This window comes from Entelurus aequoreus, linkage group LG01 (genome assembly GCF_033978785.1).
Source record: "Entelurus aequoreus isolate RoL-2023_Sb linkage group LG01, RoL_Eaeq_v1.1, whole genome shotgun sequence".
Classification (NCBI taxonomy): Eukaryota; Metazoa; Chordata; class Actinopteri; order Syngnathiformes; family Syngnathidae; genus Entelurus; species Entelurus aequoreus.
In genome coordinates, this window is record NC_084731.1 from 94,821,018 (window position 1) to 94,830,821 (window position 9,804).

Consider the following 9,804-nt stretch of genomic DNA (forward strand, 5'->3'; position numbering starts at 1 on the left):
TAGTAGTACAGTTGGCACAGTACAGTAAACTGACAGCTAATATATAAAAATTTAACATTTCAAACAATTTTGAACAGAAATAGTTCATGCACATTCAGATAAATTCCTCAAAATTACAATTAAAAAAATTTGTACATATATATGCACACTAATTAACTGAAAGAGCACGCACTTGGCGCAATGATGTCATGTTATCGATGGGAAAATGCATTTTTAGACCATTTGATTCGCCTGAGCGGCTAGGAGACCCCGAGAGTAACAAGCGGTTGCCTTGTTGCCTTTCCATTAAGAACAATACATCCGTTTTTAGTATAAGTTTGCTTGTTTCAAGAAATGTAATGCCGAGCGCATATCATTATGTCAAGATAATGGCACTAGCATTTACTTCATTTAAGAATATTTTTCAACATATTGAGCAAAAAGGTCTCTTTTTTTTCTACCAAGAAAAGTGCATTTGTTATTAGTGAGAATATACTTATTTTAAAGTATTTTTGGGTTCATTGAGGTTAGCTAATTTGACTTGTTTTGGAAAGTCTTGACAAGCCAAATTTTCATGTTCTATTGGCAGATAATTTTGCTTAGTTTAAATAAAATACCCCTAATTTTTATATATATTTTTTCTTGTTTTTGAACACTGACTTTTTGCAGTGTACAGGGCGCCATGACTGCTACCAACTTTGATCTGATGCTATGTTTTTGCAGCGCTTCCTTGTTGGTTTTTTTGACGTGTATACGTGCCCTGTTGTGCAGCATGGGACTGTTTCACCCCAAGAATTGTGGAAAGCTTTTACATCGCTTTCCTAACAACCCGGAAAGAAGAGAAGTATAAGAATGAATGAATGAATGAAATGAGCTTAATTCGATCATATAATCACCCATTTTGTGTGATCAATTTAACAGCATGGATTATACATATTAACAATCACACTCATACACACACACTAAAAAAAGGAATAGACTAAAGCCAAGGCTTATATTTGAAAATTAAATTGCCTGGAACATCAACGTTCAAAAAATCAATGGGATGAAAGTAATCGTTGCTATGTTTGATAATTTTCCACTATTTCACCTTTCGAGGCTTTCTTAAACCTTAACAAAGAACTACATGTCTTCAACTCATCACTGAGCTCTTGTACTCCCTCGTCCCAGGAAGAATGCTTTGCAGAAATCTTTTATTTATAGATCTGTGTCGCTCTGGAATAACCTGGCTCGAATTCTCACCTGCATTGAAAGTAAACAGGTTTTTAAAAAAGGAAAGTAATATTTTATCCGAATCTTTAAATTAGTTTGCTTGTTGATGATTTTTTTTGGTTTTGTATTGTGTAGTTATATTTATATGGTAATTATTATTCTGTGACTGTAAATTGTTTGTTTGTTTTTATTTTGTTCTGTATTGTGTAGTTCTAATGATATGCTTTTACTTGTAATTGTATTGAGTTTGTGGACCCCAGGAAGACTAGTGGTTTGTTGTGGCAACCAGCTAATGGGGATCCTTAATAAAAATCAAAAAATCTAAATCAAATCAGCTCGTTCCACCATTTAACTCCCAAAACTGAAATACATTTGTATTTTATATATGTTTTTACTCTACATATTTCAAAAATCAATACGCCCCCGTCAAATATAGTTTTCTCCTTTTAATTTAAATAACCTAAGAATACAAGCTGGAAGGCTGTTGTTCTTTACTCGAAACACAATTTTCAATCCATTTATAATTACTACCTTTGGTAAAATGTTCTTTACTCCAAACACAATTTTCACAATTTAAAAAAAACACAATATCTCAACATTTTAACTTATTAGAACTTATGACTAATGGATTGGTATGTTCATAGTAGCACACATTGTGTATTATTCTAATTACCCTTTTTTGAAGTTTAATTATTGGGTCTATGTTTGTTTTATAAACATTTCCCCAAGCTTTAATACAATATGCTATATATGGAAGAATAAAAAAACAATATAATATAAGCAGACATTTTACTTTATAAAGAATAGCAATGGATTTAGATATTTTTCCCTTTATATATTCAATCTGCGGTTTCACACACAATTTATGATCAATTATTATTCCCAAGAACTTAGTTTCATATACTCTATCAATTTCCACTTGATTTAATTTAAATTTTGCTTCACAATTTGTCCTTGCACCACTAAACACCATAAATGTAGTTTTCTTATCATTTAATGATAACTTATTAATATCAAACCATTTGTTTTAGCTGATTCAACTCAACTTCTATTATCCTCAACACTTCCTTCAAGACTTCTCCCGAACAATATACATTTGTATCATCTGCAAACATAATGCATTTCAATTTATTAGATACTGAACAAATATAATTTAAATATAGTATAAATAACTTAGGTCCCAAAACCGAGCCTTGTGGAACCCCACGAGTTACTCTTCTTGGCTGTGATTTACTCTTATTAATTTCCACATATTAAGATCTATTACTTAAATAACTACTTAACCACTGTTGTGAAACACCTCTTTTGCCATAGTTTTCCAATGTTTGCAGAAGTAAGGAATGATCGAGGAAATGAAGGTTCACCGATTACAGCGTCTAGTGTGAGGTAAACACACAACACGGCGCCTGTGTTTTGTTCAGGATGAACACACAGAAACTAAAACAAATAATAACAGAAAAAATGATCAAATTAAGGAGATGGTTTGACAAAAACAGACTATCTTTGAATCTCAGTCACGCTAAAATAATGCTATTCGGTAGCAGCAGAAGAGAAGGTCAAACACAAATACAAATAGACGGACACTGAAAGAGTTAAGAAGACACATTTTGAGTTTAAAAATAGATCATATAGAGGACTTCCAGTTGGCGACAAGATGGAGTAGTCACACTTTTTCACGCTCCCGCTAATTTAACTACTACTATTCTGTATAGCTCGACTGAATGCAGTAACTGCTACTAACGTTTAATAATACTAGTACCTTTTCGCGCTGAATGAGACAATGTCTAACAGATCTAAGAAGGAAGAGCAAAAGAAGGAGGACTTGGCGGCCAGCACCATCATGGCTACGCTAACTACAATGCTAGTGGACCACAAGACTTCTCTCTCGTCGGAGTTTAACTCTGCCTTTTCTAAACTCGACAACACGCCAGATTGTATTCAGACCACACTTCTGGAACACCAGAAATGGCTCTCCTAACTACAACTGTCTGCCGACACGACCAGCCAGGATGTGCTTGCCATGGACGCCAAGCTAACATCTGTAGCCGAGGACAACGCCAGGCAAAAAGCTAAGCTAATAGACTTGGAGAGCAGAAGTCGTTGGAACAACATAAGAATTGTCGGCGTACCTGAAAACATTGAAGGTAAAAAACCCAACAGCGTTCTTCTCTCAACTTCTGGTCGAAGTCTTAGGTGAACACACGTTATCGTCGACCCCGGAGCTGGACCGTGCCCACCGCTCGCTAACAGCGAAGCCAGGCCCCGGTGAGAGACCTAGAGATATCGTGATATGCTTCCACCAATTCCAGACGAGGGAGCTGGTGGAGCGAGAAGCTCGGAAACGCAGAGACAAACTAAAGTACAAGGACTCACCGATACACATCTTCAAAGACTACTGCCCTGAAATACTGGAACAGCGGGCCGTGTACCGGGACGTCTTGAGGGATCTCTACAATCTGGGCCTCAAACCTAAGCTAATGGTTTCAACCAAGGATGGAAAAATAGATGATATAATGAACTGGAAATCGCGTTAAAAATATGCAAGATAAAATGGCAATAAATTTGTCACTAATGAATAACGAAAAATATGCTCTGGACCAAAAATCACCCCATATTCTCTACTCCTCACCACTGTTACTATATCTGAGTTATTGTGCAGGAATAGGCAAGGCAAGGCAAGGCAAGGCAGCTTTATTTGTATAGTGCTTTTCATACACAAGGCAGACTCAAAGTGCTTCACAGACAACAAAGTCAAATGAAAGAAAATAAAAGCAAAATTAAAATGCAGACAATAAAAAATAAAAACAGTGCGGACGTTAAAAGTTAAAAGATTAAAAAAATTAACTGGAAGCTAAGGTGAACATAAAAGTTTTCAGTGTAGTTTTAAAAGTAGTCAGAGTTGGGGAGAGTCTGACATCTTCAGGAAGTTTATTCCAGCTATGTGTTGCATAGTGACTGAATGATGCGCTCCCTTGATTTGAGTTTACTCTGGGAACCGCTAACAGATTGGTCTCAGAAGATCTTAGTGATCTAGAGGGCTTATGTAGTGGGAGCATATCAGTGATATACTTGGGCCCTAGACCATGTAGTGATTTATATGTGAGCAGGAGGATTTTGAAATCAATTCTCTGATGTACAGGGAGCCAATGTAAGGATTTAAGAATTGGTGTAATGTGCTCACATTTTTTGGTCTTTGTTAGAACTCTAGCAGCAGCGTTCTGAACAAGCTGTAGCTGCCTGACAGTTTTTTTGGGAAGACCTGCAAGGAGACCATTACAATAGTCTAGCCTACTGGTAATAAAGGCATGTACAAGTTTTTCAAAGTCTTGAGCTGACATGAGCCCTCTAAGTCTTTTTACATTTTCGAGGTGATAGTAGGCCGATTTTGTTACTGATTTGATGTGACTGTCGAAATGTAAATCAGAATCTAAAATAACCCCAAGATTTCTGGCTTTATTTGAGGTTTTCAGGGTGAAGGTGAAATATCTACAACAGTCCACTTATTCACTTAGCATGTTACAAAAGGGAAAGATCAGTTAGAATAATACATAATGAGTGATGCATACAGTGATTACAAATACATAGGAGGCAGTCGCCACAATTTCTCCGTAATTGTTGGTCCAAAGCTAAATATTTTGGCAAAATAAGTTCATTTATTTTTATTTTTAGAGTAATTTTTGTAATTGTTATTCTTATAGCCAGACCGTGTGTTGTTTTCGTACTTCATACTTTTCCAAAGCACTCTCCTACGACTCAGAGACCAACACTGTAAAAATGCCAAACAATTGGCCCAGGAACTCGAGAATCTAACGATTCAAAAACACCCTTACACCCATGACCATCACCATCCACCCTGTCCATAACCACCTCAAACAGGACAAAGCGCCATACAAACGGACTGCGCTCACCGCTGAAGACACCACAAGGCTGTTGGAGTTTGTCCCCACTTCAACTTATTTCCAGTACCGGGGTACCATCTACAAGCAGAAGAAGGAGTTTGCTATAGGGGAGCCGTTGTCGGCCATAATGATTGGCTTCTTCATGGAAAACACCAGCACACTACGGCCTCTCCTTAAGGAAAATGTATGTGGATGACGTCTTGTAAACAATAAAAATAGGACATACAGAAGAACTCACAGACCACCTCAATACACTGGACGAAACAAACAATATACAATTCACCCACAATAAACCTTCTGGACCTGGACATAAAACATTTGGAGGATGGCCGTATAAAAATTCTAATATATCGAAAATACACACACACACAGATCAATACCTCCTTTGGACATCAGAACATCCCATAAATCACAAACTCTCAGTCGTGAGAACACTTTTTGAACACACCGATCTCATCACCCAAGGACAAGACAGAAAGAAGGAGGAACAGCACATCACACAAAAGCACTAAGAACTTGCAACCATACCCAAAGTGGGCCATAGATACAGGGCGGCAACAAGCTAAACAAAACATCATCATGTATCACCGCGGTGAGGGATGTCTTGTCTTGGTTTCTTCTGTCTTGTGAATTGCATGTTTTAGTTTGAAAAGAAACTCCTCCCGTTTCAGATCACTTGCCCTTCCTTTTGTGTCATCAGTCTGACGTCATCCCAGACCCCTGATTGTTTCCACCTGTTCCCCATTACCCTCATGTGTCTTATAAGCCCATGCCTCCCTTTGTTCAGTGTCTCGTTTATTTGTGCCTCTCTAGCGTCCTGTCCATGCCTTGCCTCGTCTCTTGTTTGAATACCTTGATCCTGAATTCCTTCGTTGCTATTTTGAGTTTTCTTTTTCTCCTCCTCGGCAGAGTGATTTTGTGTTATTTAGTTTTACAGCCGAAGTGGTGAGTTTTCAGTTTTTCTTACAGTTCTATCTTTTTCTCAATTTTTTAAGTGAAATTTTTTGTTGACTTTTATTAGATTAGAGAAAGTGTAGAAGTTTCATATCCATTGTTTCTTCCTCCTGTTGGAGCATTTTGTGTTTATAATAAGTTTCATAGAATTTACGGCGCCAAGTATAGTTTGTCATTGTTTTTGTGTTTTTCTCCTTTCGGAGTGATTTTCGGTTGTTCCTTTTTTTTGGAACCTTTTTCGCAGACTAGTTTAGTTATAGCCTATACTGAATTGCCCCGACTCTGGAGGTGAAAGGAAGCTTTCAAAATAAAAGCCTGCCGAATTATTCCCTACTCTGCATATGAATCCTATCTTTTGACCAAACCTGACACATCAAGAGGAAACAAAAAACCAACAAAAGTAATGAGAAAGAAAACAGGGCCATGGTCATACTTCCAAACTTCAGGGGGGGTCACAAAGAGGACCATGAACACCTACATCAATAATCCGGTCAAACCTCACACCAAACTACGACAGTTGTGAGTTCACACCAAAGACAAAATAGACCAATAACTAAAATGCAAGGTAATATATGCGATACCTTGTTTGCCGTGCAACAAATCATACGTGGGAAAAACCGACAGAGCATATAACATCAGGAAGAAAGAGCACAGAAAAGAAGGTGAAAAGGAAACAGCTTTGTGTGTGTTCCAATTCAATTATTTAGTGTCTCTGGATATTGTTTATATCTCAGCTCAGATAATACAGTTCTTGGAGAAAGGTTTTGGAGAGTAAACCAGTACAGTCCATGTGCTGCGGTTAAGGGTGAAAATGTGTAGAGGGTTGGCTCGAGAGCTTCCTACCAGCCCAGACAGAACAAGTGGTGGGGTTCCTGGCTGGAATCTCCCAAGAACGATCCTTGGACTAGATGCTTTTTTAACGTATTTCTTGTGCTGAGCAATCATAAAACGGCTGCAAAAGACGCACTGTGTGAGGCTCGCAGTAATCCCGCTTCCTGGTGGTAGAGGGCGGTAATGATCCCAGAGATCATTCTTGCGACTACTCGGCGGCAGAAGAAGTGACAACAAGCAGCAACAGTTAGCAGCTATCTTTTATTTTTTCCTCTCGCCTGGACTATTAACATGGAGGATTACATATCTAAAATAAAACAGTTTTCTAAACTGGACTTTCAATCGAAGCAGGAGGTATTAATTAAAGGATCATCTCCATTGAGACAGAAAGACTTTTAAAACTGAAGAAAGATAAGGAAGACTTCGATAAACAAGTTATCGATGCTTTTGTTCAAAAGGAGCTGCGCATGAACTTCATTTATAAGTAAAGGTAAGACCATAATAACGTTTTTTTTTCAATTAAATGTGCTTTTTTGTGTGCTACAGTTTGTATATGTAAAGTTAAAGTTAAGTTAAAGTAACAATGATTGTCACACACACCAGTTGTGGTGAAATAAGTCCTCTGCATTTGACCCATCCCCTTGCTCACCTCCTGGGAGGTGAGGGGAGCAGTGGGCAGCAGCGGCGCCGCGCCCGGGAATCATTTTTGGTGATTTAACCCCCAATTCCAACCCTTGATGCTGAGTGCCAAGCAGGGAAGAATGCTGGTATGAGCTTTTAAACATAACCCGTTAACTGCTGTTAAATGGTGAATAAGATACTCTTTAGGGTTCATATGTTTGTAAATCTGACTGTGATGAAGTCAGTGCCTCACCAGCCATTAAAGGCCTACTGAAATGAATTTTTAAAATTTAAACGGGGATAGCAGATCCATTCTATGTGTCATACTTGATCATTTCGCGATATTGCCATATTTTTGCTGAAAGGATTTAGTATAGAACAACGACGATAAAGGTCGCAACTTTTGGTCGCTGATAAAAAAAAGCCTTGCCTGTACCGGAAATAGCGTGACGTCACCGGAGGAAGGACTCCTCACATTTTCCCATTGTTTACAATGCAGCGAGAGCGATTCAGACCGAGAAAGCGACGATTACCCCATTAATTTGAGCGAGGATGAAAGATTCGTGGATGAGGAAAGTGAGAGTGAAGGACTACAGTGCAGTGCAGGACGTATCTTTTTTCGCTCTGACCGCAACTTAGGTACAAGGGTTCAGTGGATTCTACACTTTCTCCTTTTTCTATTGTGGATCACAGATTTGTATTTTAAACCACCTCGGATACTATATCCTCTTGAAAATGAGAGTCGAGAACGCAAAATGGACATTCACAGTGACTTTTATCTCCACGACAATACATCGGCGAAGCTCTTTAGCTACTGAGCTAACGTGATAGCATCGGGCTCAAATGCAGATAGAAACAAAATAAATAAATCCCTGACTGGAAGGATAGACAGAAGATTAACAATACTATTAAACCATGGACATGTAACTACACGGTTAATAATTCCCAACTTGGCAAAGCTTAACAATGCTGTTGCTAACGACGCCGTTGAAGCTAACTTAGCAACGGGACCTCACAGAGCCATGATAAAAACATTAGCGCTCCACCTACGCCAGCCCTCATCTGCTCATCAACACCCATGCTCACCTGCGTTCCAGCGATCGACGGAGCAACGAAGGACTTCACCCGATCATCCGTGCGGTCGGCGGCTAGCGCCGGCTAGCGCATCTGCTATCCAAGTCAAAGTCCTCCTGGTTGTGTTGCTACAGCCAGCCGCTAATACACCGATCCCACCTACAGCTTTCTTCTTTGCAGTCTTCATTGTTCATTAAACAAATTGCAAAAGATTCACTAACACAGATGTCCAGAATACTGTGGAATTTTGCGATGAAAACAGAGCTTTTTTGTATTGGATTCAATGGGGTACCAATACTTCCGTTTCAACGATTGACGTCACGCGCATATGTCATCATACATAGACGCTTTCAACCGGAAGTTTAGCGGGAAATTTAAAATTGCACTTTATAAGTTAACCCGGCCGTATTGGCATGTGTTGCAATGTTAAGATTTCATCATTGATATATAAACTATCAGACTGCGTGGTCGGTAGTAATGGGTTTCAGTAGGCCTTTAACCTCACCGCACGTCACTGCTATAAAGTCAACAAATAGGCATTTAGTTTAGAATCCCGTCAGCACAATATTTCGAGTGAAAACGAGAATAGAAACCTACCTCGAACAGAAATACAATCAGTCTCCCATCACGTCCTGTCTACTTGCCACTTCCTGCTACCGGCTTATAAGCACTTGCTGATTGGACCGCGGCGGTCACGTGACAAAGAGTAATAGCAAGAGCCTAATGGTCTCCGCAAAAGTATGTATTTGACACCTGCGTTACACCAGCATGCCGTGTGTTGTGCCTCGGTGTGCATTGTTTACACAACGTGCGGTACGCTACTTATGTCCGTCCGTGTAGTACGCTACTTAACATGTTCGTGTGGAAACTCGTTCGGTACACCTCCGTACCGAACCGAACCCCCCCGTACCGAAATGGTTCAATACAAATACACGTACCGTTACACCCTTACCGTTTTGCCATAACAGTCAATTTGCATTGACTATTGTCACATCAGAAACTGGCGTGACTATAGATTCACACCACATTGTAAAGTGACTTTATACGACTTTCCCTCTTAGTCGGAAATGACTGGCAGTCAACTAATTTTAGTTTGTTGTGTCCCCTGAGAGCAGCACCAAAGGGAGGCCAGCCCAACAAGGAGTCAGATGACAGTCAGGGCTGCTATGATTGGAAGTGGGTTTTCCACTGTGGAAGGTCAAGGCACTTTTACCCACAGTCAGTTGGTACCTTC